At 53.9% G+C, this 22,454-nt stretch overlaps 1 protein-coding gene across 15 annotated transcripts in view; it reads right to left on the bottom strand.

Moving 5' to 3' along the window:
• Src (Rous sarcoma oncogene) overlaps positions 1 to 17,944 on the bottom strand; it is a 47,933-nt gene extending 29,989 nt beyond the window's left edge. For 2 of the 15 annotated variants that reach the window (NM_009271.3, NM_001025395.2), the window contains exons 1-2: positions 17,436 to 17,557; positions 2,573 to 2,649 (exon numbers count right to left, since the gene is read on the bottom strand). The gene's annotated coding sequence lies outside the window, so the exon portion shown is untranslated. Of the gene's footprint in view, positions 1 to 800; positions 902 to 2,572; positions 2,650 to 10,134; positions 10,236 to 16,914; positions 17,023 to 17,435; positions 17,734 to 17,840 lie in introns of those variants that run through there. The other 13 variants (XM_011239404.2, XM_011239402.2, XM_011239403.2 and 10 more) reach the window with 13 other exon arrangements.
• Between the last annotated feature and the right edge of the window lie 4,510 nt (positions 17,945 to 22,454).

The following is a 22,454-nucleotide window of genomic DNA, read 5'->3' as shown; positions in this document are numbered from 1 at the left end:
ACAGCCCAAGTGTCTGCCAACCAGTAAATAAAGAAAGGAGGAAGCTGTCATTTGAACCAAACATGGAGGGCATGCAAAAAGTGAAATATGCAGGCACCAAAACACAAGTCCTACCTGATCTCACTCATACATGGAGCCTAAAAAAACTGCTACTATAGGAGCTGGAAAGACAGCTCAGCAGTTAAAGAGTATTTGCTGTTCTTACAGAGTTTAGTTCCCAGTTTCCATATGGCAGCTCATAACCATCTGTAGCTCCACCTCCAGAGGAACGGTGCCCTCTTCTGGCCACCACAGGTACCTGCACCCACATGCACATACACACATTTAAAATAAAATAAATATCTTTTAAAACTTTGACATCATGGGCTGGAAAAATGGCTCAGCAGTAAAGAGAACTGCCTGCTCTTTCAGAGGTTCTGGTTTCAATTCCCAGCACCCACAATGGCAGCTCACAAGTCTGTAACTGTAGTCCTATGGGATCCAATGCCTTCTTCTGGTGTGCATATATACCCATTGGCAAAACACCCACATATATTACTTACTTACATACATACATACATCTTTTTTAAAATGTTGGGGGTTTTTTGGTTTTTTTGGGGGGTGGGTTGTTTGTTTGTTTGTTTGTTTGTTTGTTTTTGAGACAGTGTTTTTCTGTATAACCCTGGCTGTCCTGGAACTCACTTTGTAGACCATGCTGGCCTCGAACTCAGAAATCTGCCTGCCTCTGCCTCCCGAGTGCTGGTATTAAAGGTGTGCACAAAATGTTATTATCATGGAAGCTAAGACAGAACAGTACTTACCAGAGGCTGAGGAGGAAAGAGAAAAGAGGAGTGAGGAGAGACTGACCAATGTGCAGGACGTTCTAGTTGAATAGGCCGAAGGGGTCCCTGTGTGCCTGCAACTGAACAGTTGGATGCCAACAGATAACAGTACACTGCACACTTCAAAAGGCTGCAAGAACTAATTCTGAATGTGAGAACACAGAGAAACAGAGTGTTTGAGGAGACAGGTCCACTTGGGTTTGACCATTATAAAACACACAAGGGCTACAGCTGTGGGTTAGGGTGGAGCAACTAACTGCCTAGCAGGAGTGAGGAAGGGTTGCATCTCAGCACAGGATCATCCAATCAATCAACCAATCAATCAATCACGCTATCTATAAATACATACAGTTTTTTAATGTCAATTTAAATATTTTCACTACACTTCATTTTTTGAGGTTTATTTTATGTGAGCATTTTGTCTGGCATGTATGTCTGTGTAGTGTGTGCATGCCCTGTCCCCATGAAGTTCAGAAGAGGGCAGTGGATCTCCTGAAATTAGGGTCACCATCACGTGAACACGGAATAAATCCCAGGTGCTCTAGAAGAGCAGCAAGCGCTCATAACTGCTGAGCCATCTCATTAGCCCCTACATTTAATGTTCATTTGTGTGTGGGTGAGTGTGTGTATGTGTTTGGGGGGCACACCTGCCATTGTGTGTGCATGGACGTCAGAAGACAAATTGAAAGAGTTAATTCTCTCTACCATGTGGGCTCCAGGGGTCACACCCAGGTTGTGAGCCTTGATGGCAAGCATCTTGACCTATAGAGCCATTTCATGAGCCCTCAAAAACATTTTAATGTGTTTATATATATATATATATATATATATATATATATATATATATATATACACATGCATATATTATATACACACACACATATATACATATATGCATACATAAACATACACATACATGGCCTGTGGAGATGGTGGTATGAATAAAGTGCCTGCTATGGAAGCATGGGGACCTGAGACCAGATGTCCAGCACTATATAAGCCAGGTATGGCAGCACATGCCTGTGACTCCAGCAATGAAAGCCACGACAGGCAGATCCTGGGGACTTCCTGACCTAGTCTAGCTGGGAGAATGAGGTGCAGGTTCAATGAGAGACACTACCTCAAAAGATAAGTTGGACAAGTGATTGAGGAAGATGTCAGCCTCCAGCCTCCATGTGTGCTCACAGCGGCATCCACCCCTACATCCCCCACGTGGAACAACCCAGAGGACAGAGACAGACAGACATAAGGCATATCCACACAATGAAATATTTGACAAGAAGAAATCTTGACACAGCAGGCTAAATGATGCCCCGACTAAGTAGGTCTTGAAAATATTATGCTAAGTGAACAGAGCCAATCAACTCTGGCAAGAACATGCGATGGGCCACTTCAAATGGATTAATCCCATGGGAATTCATCTCATCACTGTAACATTTTTTAAAGCCATCGTGGAAATCAATGTTCACCTGACAGATTGGCAAATTGATACTTCTATAATTTAGCTTCAAATCTAGTATCTCCAGCCTGGTAGGAGAGAGGCAAACCGGAGAGGGTAGCACACATGCCCGCTCCTTCTCCAAACACACTCAGTTAATACCACCCAATTACAACTGCAGAGTTATATTGTAAATTCAAGACCAGCCTGGGCTACATAATGAGCCGAGAGCCACTCAGACAGTTGGAGGTTAGCCTAGGGTACATAGTAAATTTGGACCAGCCTACAGGAGACAGAAATACACCCAGCTTACCTGCCTTGGTTCAGATCCTGGCTCAGCCTGTCATGGCTACACAGGTCGCTCAGCACTCTTGGTCTCCGTATTCTGTCCTGCAGAAGGATGTTTGTCAGTGACTTCTCCACATGGCTGTGGTAAGCCACATTCTCTGCCAGTGATCAATGTTACTATGGACACCAGGTGACTGCTGCAGTCACCCAGAGCCTCAGAGTGAGTGTGCTGTATGTGTGCCAGCAGCAGAAACCAGGTAGGCTTCCCACAGAGGCAGCCCCACACAGGGCAACAAGGTCCCCACAGTAGGGATATGGTCTCTGGCAAACGAAGATCACCCACCCCTGAAATGTCATTGGGCTGAAATGCTACTACACACCAGCTGGACATACAAAGGGAGAACCCCAGAGTGTGCTGTGACCAGCAACGGTTCACCCAACCCCATAGATCACACAGCACTCTCGACCCTCCCTCCTCTCCCCTACCCAGAGAACAAACCCCAGAAGCTGTCTAACTTAGAGGCACCATGCATGAGTCCAGGATGCTCTACGCCATCCCTGTGTGACCTGTGCCTTTGTGTGGATGGGAACTCGGCAGTAAGAGACAACACTGGGAATGGAGCATGGACTGTCTGGGATCCACAGCCTCCTATACCCCGAGTCCATCTCATCATGAAGGCAGGGTCTGTGTCTGCCCTTGCCCACCATCCCTTAGGCTGTTCTCAGCACCGCCAGGAACACCAGCAGCACCACCGAGCACTGGGGAAGTGGGGTGTCTGCCATGGGAGAACGAATGAGTAGGGAGTGGAAGCGCAGGGACCCCACAGGTGCCTGCCCAGCCAGGATGGGAGAGCATCATGGTTTGGAGGTGTGCTAGTGTCATTCTAGGGGGCCTTCCTCTGACCCCCACTGCCAGCTCCCCAGCTTGCCCGGGCCCTGGTCACAGGGACAGCGGGTCAGCCATGTCTGACAAAGAAGCTAAGTCAGGGCCTGGGCCACTCTCTGAGATCCTAGCTATCTTCAAGCCTTTTCCCCCAAGATCATCTGGTTTCAGATGATCTCATGGAGGGTCTTGAGTTCACGAGTCAGCTCATTTTTCCAAAAAGGAACAAAGACTAGACAGAAAGACAGGCACACACTTCAGGCCCTAGGAGCCAAGCCACCACCGCCTCCTTCCAGCCTCTTAGGCAGCGGGAGAAAGCATGGAAGCCCGTGGGGCTCAAGGATGGGATCCCAGCTGACATTTAGACAGTAGTGCCCACCTGAGGGCAGGTCAAAGGATCTAAGACGGGTCACCCCGTACCCATCTCTCAGGAGGGTAGCCTTCTCTACAGCATCATCCTGGGGAAAGCTCCCTGTGAACGGGCACCTTCGCCCTGATTGTCTTTAGTGTGACCGAGGGAACTCCCTGCTTACCTAGCCTTTCACAAATGGCTTAGCAATGTGGAAAGGACAAAGGGCTAAGAAAATACGTACAACAGCAGTGATGACTAAGACTTACTTAGCATCTACTGAGTACTCTCACAGGGACTCATGTAGCCCAGGCTGGCCTCAAACTTACTACATAGCTGAGGATGACCTTGAAGTTCTGAGCTCTTACCTTTCCCTCCCACATTCCGTTTCCATGGTGCTTGGGCCTGTTAGCTGGGCATCCATGCCAGCTCATTTTATGAGTTTTCTAGAGATAAAAGTCATTCTACATAGCACTGGTTAGCCTAGAATTTAGTAAGTAGACCAGGCTGACCTTGAACTCAGAAATGCACCTGCCTTTGCATCCCTCCCAAAGTACTAGAATTAAAGGCCTGTGCCACCATAGCAGATCTATGTGCCATTCTTCAGCCCATTTTACAGATGAGGTAAAGCAGATGAGTCTAAGATCCTGCGACAGCTGGGGATTTCTGTGACAATCAGCTTCTCCACCAGCAGGCTGCCCCTGAGGCGGCAAAGGCTCTCAGGAAAGAGTCTGTGGCTGGGCTGGGCTTTGCTGAAACCCAGCACACGGACAGCTCCATTGTGAACTCCTGGGTGAGCTGGGAGCATGGGGTAGGGACAGACCCTCCTGTGGTTCCCTCCACCCCCAGGAGTCTCTCTACAACCTCATGGCTTCACATGTGAAGACAGGATGCAGGAGACTTCCTGGGGGCTAGGAATCCTTCTTTTCCACACTATCCCAGGAGGCAGGGAGAGTAGGCAGAAGAATAGAGAGGAGATGCACTAGAACAAGGCCTAAGAGACACGCCAAGATGGTTCATTAGTGAGTTCAGGAAATTACCGTCACTGTGTGACCTTAGACAGGCCACATTTCATCTGGGTCACAACCAGTATCTGGGCACAAAATCTCTGACATGTCCAGGATGAAGGAGTGACCTTGGTAGGACACTAAAGTAATGAATTCTAACCTTATATCCCAACCTCTTCAAGGTCAGCTGGGCGGGCCCCCGTCTTCCCTAGCTGCAGGCGGATGGGCCCTGAGAGGGGCTGTCAGCCGGCCCCTGCCCACGGTGCCCGCTGTTCCCTGCCAACAGCTCTGGTTGCTTCTCGACTCTGGGAACATGGTGCCCCCTCCTCCCCGCCCACACCCAGGTGGCATCTCCCTTGGGGACATGGGTGGGCAGGAACGCCAAGTGGCTAAGCCCAAGTGCATGAACAGTCCTGAGCTCCTCCCCCACCCCTCAGCTCACAGGAGCCACGCCCTTCACTCAACACTAACCATGAATGGGGGGTGGGAGGGAGATGAGTGGGAAGGAGAGGGGTCAGACTTAACTCTCCTGCCTGCTGGAGGCCGGCCACCATCTCCCCCCACCCCCCACCCCCACCCTACCCCCGCCATTGCTTCACCCATAATGATCCTCCAGCCTCTGGCACAGGCTGCTCCCTCCTCAGTGGGTGCTCATGGTCAGCTAGCTCCCAACCTCACCTATCCACACCAGTAACGAGAGGTAGTCTGCTTTCTCTGGGCTAACACCCCTCATGGTGAGAGGATTAAAAGCTGAACCACCTAGGCTCAAAACCCTGCTCCAGCCCGTCTGTCCTTACTGTGTTACCTGGAAGTTTCTCTTCCTCTGGCCTGCCCCCTCTCCTATAGCATCAGGATACAAACAGCCTACTTTGAAGAATGGCCATGAGAATGGTTAAGTTCCTACCTGTGGAGCCCCAAGAATAGAGCCCAAAGCCCAGAACACATACTCTGTGTCCATCCAGAGCAGCAGCTACTGTGTACTGACTACCTACTAAGCGCTAGGACCTGAGCTCAGCATGGCCACTGGCAGGCTAGTCTTATGAGCCAACATCCTCACCAACAAACTATACCAGGTGAGGGAGGAGGCAGCTGGCAGGAAGGAACAGTGGGCTTTGGGTAGATTATGAATTTGCGGCTACACAGAAACATGTACATTGAATGTGGAACACTGGAGGTCTACTTTAACATGATGGGAGGAGGCAGGGGGATCTGAGGGTCTGCTATGGCTTCTCCATACAGAGAGACGATGGTTAGAATACATTGTGAACTATACCTGACTACCCAAGTACTCCAGACAGACACCCATCTGCTCCTCACCAGCACGTACTACAGACCACCCTGGGCACCCAGCTCTGCCCCTCAGGTCTTCTCCCTCCTCACTCCATTCCCCAGCCTCTTCCTACTGCTCCAACACTCCAAGCACGCCCTGGCCCCTCCCCACCACCCCCACCTCCAAGTCTCAGGGCCTCTAAATTGATGTCCCCTCCCTAGGTTCTATTCCTGAGAGTTGTAAACCCACCCCACTCCCAGTGCCAGCCAGTCTTTCAATGTGAGCCCCTTCCCCGCTGCTGGTACAGTAGCAGCCCATCCGTTTCCCAGCTGGCATATCAAACCCCCTCCCCATTTTATGTAGGGTTTACAGCAGTTGGCTCCCTCTAACAGACTGTGCCCACTCATCCCTTGTTTGCTGGTTTTCTGTCTGCCCTGCCAGTCAGCAAACACTGTAAAGGCAGGGATTGCGTCCGGCTGGTTCTCTGATGTGTCTCCAGCCTCCAGAATATTGTCCAGTGCATAGAAGCGCCCGGTGTACATGGGTGTATGGATGCATGGATGATGACAGACGGATACGTGGGCAGATAGAAGAATGAACAGGTAGATAGGTGGGTGAAAGGACAGACGGGTAGGGAAATGGGTAGATGTGAATATGGATGGGCCCCACTGGAGTCCTCAGGCAGGAAAAGTAGGTGGATGTATGGATGGACGGATAGACAGACAGATGGAAGACAGCAGGGTAGATGAGTGGACAGACAGGTAGATGGACAGGTGGTTGGGTGGTTAGGTAGGTGGTGGACCCACCTAGGCCTCCCCAGGAAGAAGAGGTAGCCTAGGCCACAGGTCTATCCATCCCCAAAGGCTAAGCCCCACCCCTGCTCTCCCTGCATGAAGCCCCAGCAGAGGCTCTGACCACTCAACTTACTCAGGCAATGTAAAATAGAAAGCAACTCCAATCCCCAAGCTCCACCCAGCACAGGCCTGGGCCAGGAGCTGGGTGGGAGGTGGGGGGAGGGCGTCTGCCGAGTAAGGAGTGAAGCAGGAGTGGGGGTTGGGGGGGAGCTGATCCAAGGGCCCCGGCTGCCAGAACACGCCTGGTCCTGCATTCTCAGTACAGGCATGCTGGGGGCTGAAAAGCCTCAAACCGGCTCTGCCAGTGCCACTGGGGAGAGCCTGCAGGCTCCAGCTGGCCCTGATGGAGGGACGATACAAGCTAAGTAAGTGAAAAGTGGGGCTCACACCTCAAGCCCAGGACAGACAGACTGGCCCTGTTGCTCACTGCAGGATCTCAGCCCCTGACCTGCACGCCTCAGGCTGCAGAGCCCCAAGCCAGCCAGGATGCAACCTCACACAAAGTTGTAACTTACTTTCAGCAAGATTTCACACACACATACCTGTTTTGTTTGTTTTTAGAATTCAAAAGACTCCTTGGAGCGTGAGCCACATAGAGACAATGTTGTGTTACAATGTCAAGAGGCTGCGAACCCCTGCCTGTGCAGAGAGAGAGGACGAAGCCAGGAAGTGAGCTGAGCCGGGAGGGGGTGGGAGGAGGCCGGGACTAGGCTGTAAGCGACCTGATTCACAGTGCTGACCTGTTCTGCCAGGTTAGGAGGCCTCCTGCAAACTGTGGTGCCCTTCTGGGCTGCTTCCCCAGGTGGAGAGACGCTTTGGCTCTGATTGCAGGAACCTTTGACCCCAAGGTGCTGAGATATTGAAAGCGCCAGCCCTGCTCCAGCCGGGCTGTGGATGGGCAGGCCGTCACACACCTGCAATGTGGAGGCCTTCCCCTCAGGGCTGGGAAGGAGACACCATGAACAGCAAATGGAAACTGAGGTTCAGCTCCCATAGCAGGTTGGAGTCAAGCTTTCTCAAGCCCAGAGACATACTGGGCAGACTCCATTTCCCAAGGCAGAAATGGGTGTACTTTAATATTGCTGTCTGGGATTTGGGAGCCAGGGTCTATATAATGCCATAGGTCACCTTGGCCCTGAGAGCCCAAACCTAGCCCTGCCCCACTGTGATCCTGGCCATGGAGAAGCCATGCTTAGCCTTGGTTTCCTACCCTCAGTAGCCTGGTTCCAGACCTTGTCAGTCCCAGCTCCAAACACTGCCTGAACGCCCTGAACCCACTTCCCTTTCTTTCCCATGCACCATCATTCTGGAGCAGAGATGCTGAGCTGAACCCTTCAGCCTGTGACCTCCTCATGGGTCTTACTCCCTAAACAAAAGGCCCGGAGTCCCCACTGGGGAACCACACAAGCCCTCACCTTCCCCTCACTTCCCTCCAGTGCACAGGTCAGTTGAACACACAACCCCATCCCCCACCCCCGGAAACAGCATGCTCCTGCCCCAGGACCCTTGCACATGCTGCTCCTGCCTCAGAGCCCTAGCACAGGTCATTCTCTGCCCAGAGTTTACTCCACCCCTCCCCTCCATTCTCCATGACTCCCTCATTTTCCTTGGGTCTTCAGGACGCATGTCTCCTGCTCCAATAGGCATTTCAATGGCCGCACCCCAGCCAACTCTCCTCTCTCCCAGTCTCAGTTCAAAAGCAACCTTTCCAGGGGACTTAAGGACCCCTCAACCCTTCCAGAGGGCCTCCATTCCTCTTTCCTGGCCTGAACCTTCACTCTTATGGCAGCAATCTCGGGATGAGGACAGGGCCACTTCTACTCACTCCCAGCGGACACTTGCTGGTAAGTGTTGCATTAACACTCCCTGTGCATAGCTGGGACAGTTATGAACACCTTCAGAACAGAACAGATGGTGTAGCCAAAGAGCACAGGCCCAGTAAGGGGAAAGTGCCTGGGGAAAAGGACGGAAGGAAGAAGGACAAACAGAAAGACGGATGGCTAAATGGAAGGATGAATGTTGGATGTGCAGGGAACCCACAGTAGGCTCCAGGGATGCCTGGGACCCCCGAGTACTGGCTGAGACAGAAAGAGACACCGAGCTTCCCAGTCAGAACAGCCAGCTTGTGCACCCCGCTGGGTTCCCACCCTTGACCTCAGAAAGCTCCTTCTCCCAAGGGATGGCGTGCAGAGGAGGAACACACAGCCCTGCTCCCCAGGGAGGGGGCTCCCAGGCTCCATCTGTCTCCCCACAAAGGGGCTTTGTCCTTGGAGCTAAGAGCTGAGGGCGCCCGGAAGCTGCCCCTTGGCAGCCCAGCAAGGCCGTGGCTCTGAGCCAGGCTCTCCCAGGACTGTACAACTCTGGATACAACCCTCCAGAGGACAGCCTCTATTTCTGTGAGGGGAGAAACTGAGGCTCGGGAAGGCAAACTCCCTTAGTCAAGCTCTCTCAGCTGGAATCGATGTGAAGTTTCAAAGCCAGACCTGTTGGTCCCAGAGTAGAGTGCTCTCAGACCATCAGGAGCCTAAGAGAGGGTAGACTGTGCCTGGGAGGCTCATCCAAAAGGAAGGAAGCTGGGACCTGGACCAGAGTCCACCTTAGGTGCCTGGGGTACCCACCATAGAATTCCCCCCATTTCCTGAGGGGCAGTTTTACCAAGAGATGCAGTAAGAGAGAACTGTGACAACCCTCTCTGCCCTCCCCAACCCCCATTCTTGATATCCCAGACACAGCCACTCAGCAGGACTCCCTGGGCTACTGCAGCAAGGCTACACTGCCTGAACCAGGCATGACCCACAGAACTAGACACACCCATCTTCGCAGGGGCCTCCCATCCCATAAGGCTGTGTGTAAACAGCGTATGCTTGGGGTGTCCACAGAGGGCACCGGGTCCAACCCCATCTTGCAGGGCTCATAACAAGCTCACAGGCTACATCACAAGGCCCTGATGCGGCTCCTCAGAAGGCTGGCCTCTGTCCTCGGCCCAGTCAGGAGCTCTGACCCCTGACAAAGCCCCAGCTCCACTTCATCCTTCTCTGTTCTCCACCACTTTGCCTGCCTTACTCCCACAACACTCCGAGTGTGCAGGATGAACCAAAGCTCCACAGCCCCAGGCTATGCATGCATGCGAGCACGCACATGCACACTCCTGCAGGCACACACGCACGCACGCACGCATGCACACACTTTACTTCCTGGGTTCCCACTGTCTAGCATGCCCTCACCGGTGCTTCTCCTTCTCAGGATCTCTTGCTCACCCTTGAAGACCTGGGTGACTTTCCTTTCCGAACCCTCCTTGGCATTGTTAGGCTGCCATCACTCCTGTGGTACCTAGCTCACAGCAGAGAAAACAGCAGGGTCAGCAGGGTCTGTAACTGGCTCCAGAGCATTGCTTTCAGTGCCCCTTAGACTGATCACAATGCTCTGTCCTCCAGAGTACATCTCCCCTCAGAAACCTGGAGCAGCCTCCTGTGCCCCTCCCCCACCCCACCCCACCAGGTCTACATCCTGTCCCTGGCTCTGACACCATCAGCTGCTAATCATAGACATTGCCAGGAGCCCAGGAGCAGAGGCCCAGGCAACACCAAAGGTAGCCAAGGCCTATTCTGACCACGATGCCCATGGAGCTAAGGTGTGGGCAGAGTTTGGGGAGTTGGGGGGAATGAGCTGCCTGCAAATGGCCAACTGGTAACCAAACCCACGTTGCTTCTAAAACTAGGGCACAGGATTGAAATGGGAACAGCAGAATTGTCCCCAAATAGAACAGTGGCTCATCTGGTTCCGGGCCTTGGGAACACCTGGAGGGGTGGGGGGAGGGTGAAGGATGCAAATCCTGAGAACCCATCCTACCCACAAGGCCCCTGTGGGTCCCAGGCTGCCCCACCAGCAACCCTTCCATCACACCATTCCCTGCCCAGACAGTCTCCTCTTTCTGCCACCTTGACCACCAAGGACAAACTTCCTACTGGTATAAGGGAGCCAGTCCAAGAGGAAAAGCTGCGGCCTCCTGACAGGGACAAGGGAGAAGCCATTTACCTGGATGGCCAGCAGGGGCAGGTGGGGCAGGGCCAGCTTCAGCCTCCCTTAGGGACTAGGTACAGCTCAGAGCAAAGTCCACAGGGCACAGCAGGGCCACTTGGGCAGTACAGGAGTCCCACCCTGCCCAGGGTGACAGATGGAGGAGCCATCTCAGTGAGACCTTGTCTCCTGCCAATCATCCAGCCACCTGAGAGGGTCTCTTCAGACAGGTGGGTAGATGGGCATGATCTGCCTCTCACTGAATCCTTAGAAGAAACTTCCGACTTTCACCTCTTCAGTACTGTGTGACCCCAGGCAAGTCACTTAACCTCTCTGATCCATCTAGGCACTCATAGGGGAAGACAGACTCAAGACTCAGGAGAATAGGGGTGTCCTAGCTGCCCCAGCAGGGAGAGCACCCAACAGGTGCCCAACTTGAGGCCGGCTTCCTCATCTGTCAAATGAAGGTGATCTCTGGGTTCTGTCTCCCTCACAGCCCTGCTGGGGTGCACAGGTAACTACATAGAAGTGCTTTGTAAACTATAAAGTGCTGTACCCTTGGGAGTGGTAATTACCACATATTCCCTTAGAAGCAGAGAAAACCAGCCTGGAGGTGGGGTCTGCCATGGATGGAGCCTCGAGGGATGACAGAGAAAGGGTAGAGGAGGCGCAGGGGAAAGACAGAAGGTGAGGGGAGAGCCAGGGATACTTTAGCTCCTGGAGAGCTTGCTCAACAGTAGGGTACCAAGCCAGCTGTGATGGAGGATCCTGGAATTGCAGTTCTCAGAAAACAGAAGTAGGAGGTCACTTGGGTCAGTCTGGGCCACAAGATGAGTTCCAGCTCAATCGAGGCTCTAGAGCAAGACCTTGTGTCAGACACAGCCCCAATAACAGAACAGGGGACCATCCCAGGAATGCAGGACCTGTACAGGCGAAAGCAGACAGGAAACCAGCCAGTGGCTCAGAGCGCCTGCGGCGTAACCCACAAAAGAGACACAACAGAGAAGAAAGGCTGGGCCTGAGGAAGGAACTGTCTGGGTTGGGGACATCTCCAGGAGACATGCAGAGGCCCGGCCCCTCTCTGAGCCTCCATTTGCCTCCAGAAACAAGGGAAACGTAGCTTGTACCCAGGCCAGCATGGGAAGCACCCACTGCCCAGATAACAGATACCTCATAGGGAGGACCCCCACAAGGTAAGGAGATTCTTGGGCACTGTAGGTCATGGAATGGACATGTGATCAGGTTCTAAGAGGGATAAGGAGGGGTGGGAGCCGGCCTCGAAGTAGCTAGATGGAGCTGGCAGGCTGCAATCAATGCAATCCTTCCTAGATGCACAGGCCAAGATAACCACAGACCAAGGCCGCTGATGCCAGCCCAGAGGGCTTCCAGATCAATTTGCCTTTCTGGCTCACCACAGAATCACCTTCCCTCACAGCATGAAAACACCCAAGCACTGGACACATACTAGCACGCCCGATAGACAGGCCACCTTCTCAGAGATATGCTAGAGCTACACAGATTGGGGAAACTGAGGCACAGAGCAGTCATCTTCCCCACCTCCAGATTCAGCAAAAGGGCTGCCATGTCAGAATTCAGACCCAGAGCCAACTGCCTTCCTAGGCCTTACCACTACCAGGAGATCATGCAACTGGACCATCGAATACCCACCAGCCACGATTACAAACCCAAGAAGTCAGGGAACCTGTACTCTGCCTAAAAGAGATACAAGCCGCGGTGGGGACACTCAGCAGGAACCAGATACCCACAGTCCCCGAGACTGCAGACATCCAGACCCATATCTCACTAGCTGGATGGCTACAGCCACCTTAACTTCTCGGAGCGCCCGCTCTTCTTCCACATAGTAGGAATAAAAGTTCCACCCACTTCAGGACAGGAAACAGATACAGTGGGTCACTCGGCTGTGGTCCAGCTCTGGAGAACCTAACGTGTGGATACTGACATCAGATAAACTCAAGCAGAGGCCACAAGTTGGGCAGAGTGGCCTGGGAGAAGCTATCAGGCCCTAGCAGGATTCCCACGCTTCCTGATGCTACTGCAACCATGGGTCCAGCCCCCAGTATCCATTTCAGTTGTGCTGGCTGCACGGTCCAGCAGCCCAAGGATGCCTAAAGATCCACGTCTACCATCACCAATAGCTAGCGGACACCCTCCAGCCATCCGGGACATCCCCTGCCCCACCGAACCCCAGGCAGGGTCCTGTAGTGAGGACTCTAGGGACCAGAACAGGAAGAAACAAACCACAATCTTTCAATTTCTTCTCGCTTCCAGCTTCTTCTTTCTAGAACTCTCAGTAGTCCTAGGGGGAAGTCACTGGCCCAAAGTCCCATAGCAAGGAATGGAAACACAGGGCTTCTGGCTTCCTGCTCTGGGATTCTCCCTAACTGCCTAGTCCCTTAGTCAGGCTAGCCACAAGCGCCATGCTCACAGGCAGGCTGACTGGTGGGGACAGTCCTAGCTTGGCCAACTTGCCCTGGGTCTTTCTCCTTCATTCCCACCTCCCATGGCACCCACATACACACACAGGGAAGAAAGAAAGTCTGGACAGATCAGGAATGACAAACTCATAGCACACAGATAATGCTTGCTAAGCTTCTGTCCGGAGCAGACATTATGAATCTATCACAGCACTGTTTCCCATGAAGTCAACACTGGACCTCAGAACGCGGCTCGACACAGCACTTCAGCCTATGAAACTGGAGTCAGGACTTCTTGTCTGAGCCAGAGAAGAGGAAACATGAATTGTACAATGAGTGTCAATAGAGTAAGCATTAGGATTAGCATAGGAAAGAGGCTGTGACTTGACTCTAGGCTTCCCAGTGGAATGAGGCCTTGGACAACAGGTCTCCCTAAAAGGATGGGATTCCAGCTTCTCCTTGGCCCTGTTAGCTCCAAGTCCATTTTACAGTTTCACCCGTGTGTCACAGGGCATGAACCACCTGCGCTAGAGGAGGCCAGACCTCAGCCTAGGTCTGGCTCTGCCCTGCCCACATTTATTAAGTCCTGATGTGTGAAGTACCCCGTGTCCATCCTCTTGGGACATCCAGGGAGCCATGAGTCACTGCTGTCCTTTATAGATGAAGAAACTGAGGCCCCTCAAAGGCGATGGGGCCCTTCCCCAGAGAGCCAGAAAGGTTTTCCTTAGAGAGATGGAAAATGCACAGGAGGCCTGAGATGCTGTGAAGTCTGATGGGCCACAGAGGGGCAGGAGGACTTCAAACTGCAGCTGTAGTTCACAGTGGGGCCTCTGCAGGGCTTTAAGACTCCAAGAGCACCAGATTATAAATGTGGAATTCAGAGCCCTATAGCCCATCCCTGGCTGTCACCTAGGAAACCCTAGGCAAGTAACCTTCTCTCTCTAGGTCTTATGGTTTATATCCAGAAAGCCAGACCATCTCCTGTGCACACTCCCCAGCCCAGCTTTGTGGCACAGAGATGCCAGGGCTCACAGTGACCCAGCACACCCCTGTCCTTTGCTGCAAGCATCCTCTTCTAGCAAGCCCTGCTCAAGCTGGGACGGTTAGACCCATGCCAGCCAAAGCCGCACAGATGGCAAGGCTGAGCCCAGAGACACTAACAGACTTCCCGATGCCACATACAGCAAACAGGTCCCACTTTCTGTACATTAACTAACTAATGCCGGGCACAGAGCCTTCTCTGGAAAGGGAGAGATGCTTGGCCGTTCAGGGATGAAGAAACCAAATCTCAGAAAGAGACAATGAAGGACCCAAAGACACACAGCACATAGGATAGCCAGCAGTCAGAACTTGAACTCAGGTCTATCAGATGCCCAAGCATGATCTCCAGTTTCCTGCTCTCCAGCTCCCTCCCAAGTTTCTCCCTCACCCTCACCCCGACCCTGCACTGCACTTCCTGATCCTTGGGCTCTCAGTGCCTCTGGCTTTCTGGGTTGAACTCCTACTAAACCTAGCTTCTTCCTCTTCTTCTTCCTTCTCCTCTTCCTCCTCCTCCTTCTGAGACCTGATCAGGGCTCCCACAGAATATGCAAGTCCAGACTGCACATCTATTCCATTAGCTGTGTACCTTGCCCTCCAGCTTAATCTGGTTCATAGAGAGGATACCCACCTGCTCCCTATGTAAAAACTGGAGGCCAAGATCCTCCTCCAGGCTCCAGTGGGCCCTCATAGGGAGCAGTCCTATTGATAGCGGCCCCATTGGATCATCCTATCTCATAGCTCTCCCTTTGGTTCCCCACAACAATTATACACCTCCCCTCACCTCAGGGCCTTTGCACATACACACCTCTCTCTGCCTGGCACACCTTCCCCTAGCTTCATGCCCAGACGCCCCCTAAATTCCTCCTTCAAGAGTCCTCTGCCTTTATCACAGCCACGAGTATATATTCATTTATCTGGCCACTTGCTTGATGCATGGCCTATCCCCCACACTCCAGTTTCTAGGAGTCAAAGACCTGCTCACAGTTTCCCAGCAAGTCCCCAGGCAGATGACCTTCTGAATAGAAAGGAAGAGCACTGACCCAGCTGCATTCTTGGCTGGCCCGCCACTGCTTCACTCAGCTTAAGCCCCTCCTCCAGGAAGCTGTCTGCTCCTCCTACCACAAAGCTGCTCAACAAAGTTCCCAGGCCCTGGTGCATAGTATATGCTCAATGCGCGATCAAAGTCAGCAGATGGACAGCAAGAACAAAGATCATTTAACCATGTCCTTCCGAGATTCCTGGGGGGCTAGGGGAGCGAGACACACCCTATCCTCACCCCCACCCTCAGATGACAATCAGGGAAGAAGCCCCAAACAGGAGCCAGCCTATGTGCTGGAGGCTGGTGGGGGAGAGGGGGTTCGGGAAAAGGACACAGGAGATAGAGGAAGGTGGGGTGGGAGAGATTAGGGTTGCCCTAAGGCTGGGATGAACAAGGATGAACAAGAGACTAGGGGGAGGGGACGGAGCAGGGAGCATGGCACTCCTAGCACTCATTAGTGTGTGCCCCATGATGTAGACAGGAGGTCAGCTGAGAGGTGACACACTGTAAATCACTTCCCTTGTGGAAAGGTTACCTCACCCAGACACACCTCATCTCCAGTAGGGCCTTATGTCTCTGCCAGGTGCGAGAGATATGGAGGGAAACTTCCAACAATGCCTTGTGCCTGATCTAAAACTACACACCCTTCACCGTCACGGTGGGTTAAAGGGCAGCCAGACAGCTCCTCAGGAAGGCTATATCCTCCTCTGCAGCTGCAGACCAGGCTAACCCCGGGAGGCGTTCACTGGATATCAGCAGCTCTGGTTATAACTGCTCCATTTTCTTTCCTGTGGTTCTGCAGCTAGCACCAGGGCCTTGAACAAGCTGAGCCTGTGCTCTACCACCGAGCTACCTCACAAGCCAACTGATCGATCCTCCCTGAGAGGACTGAGGCCAAAGGGAACCCTTTGTAGCACGGAGTTACCCGCTTCTGCAGGCAGCTGTGCCACAGGTACCTCAACCATCCTGTGCGAGCGAGCTCCAGGATGGGACTCATTTATTGAGCACGCCCCCCCATATATGCCAAGTCCTGGGCTGCGGAAGTGCAGGGAATAGTCACTGATGTGAATAGTCCAAGGGGCGGTCCCTGGCTCAGGTCACTCAGGAAAACAAGAAACCTAGACACCTGGACTCCATAAGGTTGGAAGAGTCCCCTGCCCCCGCCCCTGCCCCCGCCCCCGTGTCCACCTTGGTAACTAAATCTGACCTATACCCAGATGACCCCAACACCACTTGCCTTCACTGGGCAGTCTGTAAAGCCGGGAAGACCTCAGGGTCCCAGAAGCCTCACACACCTCTGTCCACCTTTCTAATCGGAATGCCTCAAAGGTTTATGGGATGGATACCCAGAGTGAGTCCCCTCTGTTCACCCCACCCTTCAACCAGCCCACCTACCACTGAGGAGGGCCTTGGCTCAGAGAGCTAACTAAGGCACAAGTGGTGGTGGGTCGTAGTAGGGGGCACAAACTCACCTCCAGTACCTGCCTGGGTGGGCAAGCGGACCTGGTGGCGGTAGTGAAACCCCAAAACTTTTGCCAACTTCTGAGTCCATCGGTCGCTGGGCCTGCGCAGGGGCGAGGCTGGGGGTTGGGGGGGATGGGGGGCGAGGACAGGGTGGCCCTGTTTCTTCCAGACCAGCAGCACTAGGCCCTACCCAAGGCCCCAGTGAGACCTAAGGAGGTAGTGTGGCCCTCCAGGTGCCCCTTCCCCAACGCCCACCCCACCCCCACCGCCCACTCCGGGCCGGGGGCGCCAGGCCCAGCAGCCGCGATCGCGGGCGGCGCCGATCGGCCGGGTTTTCAAATGTGGCCTAACCGAGCCAGGGGACTCTGCGGCCGAGGGTCCCCGCGTTCCGGTGCCCCCCGCACCCCGCTCGTCCTCCCCCGCGCATCCCAACAAAAGGCCGCGGCGGGCAGCTCGCGGGCCGCGGCGTAGAGTGGGCAGGGCGGGAGCCCGCAGCAGGGCGCGGGGCCGGCGGGGCGGGGGCGCTCACCTGCACGGCGACCGTGAGCTCCGGACGCGCCCGGGCGGACCCCAGCGGGGCGCGCGGCGCTGGCGGGCAGCGGCCTGGCCGCTCCGGCGGGGCGGCCGGTTGGATTCCGGGCCCGGAGAGACAGACCGAGAGAAAGGGAGGAGGCGGCGGCGGTGGCGGCGGCGGCGGCGAGGGGGAGGGAGCGCGCGGGAGGAGGGGCCGCGGCCGCCGCGAGCCGGAGAAAGGAGGAAGCGCGGACCCGGGCCCCGCCGGCGACCCGGGAGACCTGCTGTGCGAGCCGGGCCCGCGCCTCCCGCACCCAGCCCCCCACCCCCCGCAGCTCCGCCCGCGGGGGCGCCCCCCCAACCCCACGCCACGCGCCGGGCTCGGCCTCCCGGGACCACGTTAGCGTTCAACCCTAGCTACCTGAGCTACGCACCGGTGGCTAGCACTGTCCGGAAACTGAGGCACTGGCCACACCAGCCTTGACCCTGAGTGTCTCTAATCCTCAGAGACTGGAACCGAAGGGACAGGGAAATAGTGAGGGGGAGAGGCAGTATTGTTAAAATGTATCAAAAGGCAAAACAGTGGCTCACTATGTGGCCAAGGCTGGCCTTGAACTTGCGGAGCCTCCAGCCTCTGCCAATGGAGGGCAGGAACTTGCGGGGCCCAGCTCAATTAGGCCAAGCCTAAATTCACTTTCAATGCATAAGGAGACCGTGTGCATCTGCTGGGCAGTGTGCTTGTTGCCAGCCACTGAGGATGACAGAACCAACCGGACAGGAAGTAGAGAAGAAAAATGGGGCAAGCGGGATGAGATGTGGCTTCAGGCTGGTCTCAAAGACCACCAGGTTCTAGCGCTGCCCGTTGGGGGTCCAGGAGCATCCTTGACTCCTCCCGTTCACTCTGGAAAGATGGGCCTGACCATCTATCAACCATCTCCATGTTCCTTCCTTGAAAGTGCTTCCATCTCACAGACAGGGAAACTGAGGTTCATGTGGCACAGGCCTGGGCTTCTGGCAAAGATCCCTCCCAAAGGGCAAGTCCCCCATCATCCTAGATTGTGAGAGGCTCCAGCCCCAGGGTACAGCTATGTCTCCCAGGAGACCAGGAAAGGGCAAAGCTTTGAGTCAGACTGATCTGAGGTCACATCTAGGCCAGGTGCCTCAGGGTGTGTTCTGTCCACTAGCTTCCTGTTCCAGCCCCCTCTGTTGTGAAGAAGGAGTGGGCCAGGCTGAAGATCTGAGGGCCTCACTGACAAGAGCAAGTGGGGCCAGGGTAGCCCACTGTGGCCACGGGGACTGCTCAGGGTTTCTCATGAACAGCGGGCAAACTAGCCAGCCACTCCTGTTCGCAGGGCTTGCTTAAAGATTAACGGCAGTTTCCCAGGGCTCCCCTGGGCAGGCTCTGGCTGGAGGAGCAGGTTTCTCCGCCCTCCTCCATGCCTAAGATTTGTCTAATGGCCTTTACTGGCCACTCTGGGCTGAGGGAGGGGAGGGGAGGGTGGATACTCTTCCTGTGAGGCACTGGGGCTGGCTCTCAAACGGCTTGCAAGCACTTACTGAGCAGTGTCCTTCCCTGTGCCATACTTGGTGATGTCAGACTGGTCACCTGGTGTCAGCCTCAGAGGAAGTACGTTCTACTTGGAAATGGGGAGAAATGTGACAATGAACCCATTAGTTTTTCCTTCCAGAGAGTTGGTTAACTATTTGCCAAATGTATCACTACATCTGTCCCCAGAAATTCAACAGGAAAGGTCTGGGTGGTTCTAGAGCTGAGAAGACAGAGAGCTTCAAAGCATAAACTTTAGACTGACAGGCTAAGGTTGAACCCGGAGCTCCACCGTTGTGCAAATATATGCATGACCTAACGTATGCTATTTCCCCCTGAGCCGCAGTATGCCAGCAGCCTGCCCAGTGGGTAAGGCTTCCATGAGAGAGACGAGGTAGGTTTGCACTGATAAGTCCTCACAGTCTTACGTGGAAGAGTGCTGTTGGCTCTGCTGCAGACACAGCCTCCCTCACACGTGCCCTCCTTGAGGGCAGCCTTACATCAGAGGTTCTCAGAAGAACCACCCAGCACAAGGGTTTCATTACTGAACTTTCTGAGTACTCTTTGTTGTTAACCATCCCTCCGGGCTTCCGACTGTAACCCCTACCAGGAATGCCCACCCCTACCACCAGCCTCCACCCTCCCAGGCCTTCGTGATCCTGGGTAAGGGCCATATCCTCCAGGACACGTTTCTAGACACACCCCTGATAGAGACACAACCCCAAGTCCATTCTGGGTGTGTCTGTTTGTACCCTGAGGGCAGGAGCCATGGCCTGGCCTATGCCCAGTATAGAGTGGTCACTGGCCAGCTGGCTGTAGAAAACACAGTGATGTGGCATCCACAGACTGTACGAGGACAAGTTCCAACCTTCCTATCACTGACTCTGACTCTCCTCCTTCTTAGTTACTCACCACTCAAATGGGAACGATCATCCCCATTGCAGAATATGATGGGAGAGATATTGGTCTGGCCTGGCAGACAGATGATCATGTACCTTATTTTGCTCTGTGTTAGTAAAACAGCACCTTACTGCTTCATGTCTGTGCATCAGTACTATGAAGCGTCCGGGGCCAGACTCGGAACATCCCAACACTAAACACTAATGCATCGCCCCAACCTCCAACCCCTAGATGAGTCTCCCTCTGTAGCTCACACTGGCCTCACTCACACTTTTGACAATCCTCCTGTCTCAGCCTCCCAGACGTGAAGACACAGGTAGAAGCCATCTTGCCCAGCTTTGGCAAACTCTCCTTGTGTGGACATTGTCAAAAAAGACAGGACATCTAGAAATGGAGGATGCGTTAGTGGGTCAGAGCACTTGATATACAAACAGGAGGATCTCCAGCCAGGCATGGCCACGCACGTCAAACCCCAGACTAGAGAGTGGAGACGGTCAAACCCTGAGAGCTCACTGGCCAGCAGATCTAGCCCAAAAAGTGAGATTCCGGTTCAGTGGCAGACCCTGACTCAAGGGAATAAGATGAGGAGCAATCAGAGAAGACCCTGGACGGCCTGCTGTGGCCTCCACACTTGTGCACACACGACATAGACGCTGTTTTTTGTTTTTTTTTTTAAAGCATTGGTTGTACATAGTGATCCGTTTCAGACCCTTCCTTCCTCTATAGAGGTAAAAGCCTAAAGGCAGGATACAAGATGGAGGCATTGTAGATCCTAAGGGCCTACACATGGCAGTGGGCCCATGGGTCAAGGCTGTCCATGACATGGGATCAGGGACAATTCTCAGCCTCTTAGGAGTCTTGGTGACCCTAGTCTGTGGTAGCTAATCTGCAGAGCCCAGCCTGAGCCTAGCTCACCTTCCCGGTAGTGACTGGGAAACCAGACCCGTCGAAGTCTTCCGGGGAATTCTAACCCAGCCCCACCATGCTTTTCATGGCCTGTGTGAGTCTTCTACTTGAAGCGACCAGGCTAAAAACTACAGAATAGGCTGGAGGGATACACAGGCTGCATGCTCCAGCCTGAGGCTCTGAGATGAGGTTGGCCTTCTTCCACCCGGTCTAAGACTTTACAGTGCTCCCCACTCCCACGCCCCCCAATCCTACCTCTGTTCCCCTGAGACTTACTGAGCTTCTAGCAGATACCAGGGTCTGGAGCTGGGATATAGCAGTGAATAAGCCCAGCCTACTGAGTGAATTAGAGGAGCCCAGTAAGGAGACGGGCGAGCACAGGGCTAAAGGAGTGGGGCTAGCCCAGCCAGTGCAGTCTGAAGAGCTGGTTACCAGGTAACGGTAGGGCAGGGCAAATGTGCAGGCAGAGAATGTGCAGGGCTGGGCGGAGGATCAGGGCTACACATACTCTCACAACTGGAACTGTTAGTGGGACAGTGCTAGTGGAGCACAGAACAGTGGCTTGCTGAGGGTAGGAGGAGCCTGCTAAGGGGATGGCTAAGGTGAGCCTGAGGTGAGACCCAAGAATCCTTGGGCCTTTCCTGGGACCCAAGGAGAAGTTGAGACTTTCCTCCCAATAGCGTGGGAACCCATAGAGTGTGGTGAGCTGAGAAGCAGTGAGATGTAGACGGGACAAACAGAAAGGTGGGGACGGGGGTCAGGGGGACCCTTAAGCTGACAGATGGCAGGTCCAGAGGGCAGGAACACAGGTGAGGCAGATGTCTGGGCTTCTATGGAGTGTGTGTGAGGACAACCCAAGAGGGGGCCATGGAAGAAATGTAGGAAATGAGGCCAAGCTCTTGTGAGCCAGAGCCATGAACACCATCTCTTCAGAGGCTGGCCACGGGGAAGCTTGGGCCACTGGCAGGTCCCTCCTCTGTCTACCCACTAATCAGAGAAGAGATGGGAACAAACAAGCGATCAAAAGCAGACAGAAAGAATGGTCGGTCAACCTAGCTACACAGAAAGTCAAGGCCGAAGACTCGCACTTCAACGCCTGCCTCAGCTACCTCAGCTAAGACGGCAAGATCAGCCCGAGCAGCTTAGTGAGAACCTGCCTCAAATTGAAAGGTAAAACTTTCAACCCTAAACTTAACCTGTCCACAAGAAACTCAGAGATTGGTGATGAAGCAGAGACTGAGGGACTGACCAACCAATAACCTACCCAACTTAAGACCCACCCAATGGGCAAGCACCAGTCCCTGATACTGTTAATGATACCCTGTTATGCTTGCAGACAGGAGTCTGGCATGGCTGTCCTCTGAGAGGCCCTACCCACCAACTGACTCAGACAGAGTCATACACTCACAGCCAAACAGTGGATGGAGCTTGGGGACTCTAATGGAAGAGTAAGTAGGAGGGAGGATTGCAGCCCCTAAGGGGATATGAACTCTACAGGAAGACCAACAGCTTCAACAAACTTGGATCCTTGGGGCACTCAGAGACTGAACCACTAACCACATGGATGTGGACCTAGGCCTCCCCCACACATATGTAACAGATGTGCAGCTTGGTCTTGATGTGGAGCAGGGGCTATCCCAATGGTGTTGCCTGTATGTGGGATATGTTCGTCTAGCTGGGCAG

Source organism: Mus musculus, chromosome 2 (assembly GCF_000001635.26).
Source record: "Mus musculus strain C57BL/6J chromosome 2, GRCm38.p6 C57BL/6J".
Taxonomy (NCBI): Eukaryota; Metazoa; Chordata; class Mammalia; order Rodentia; family Muridae; genus Mus; species Mus musculus.
This window is presented reverse-complemented; position numbering and strand designations above follow the sequence as displayed.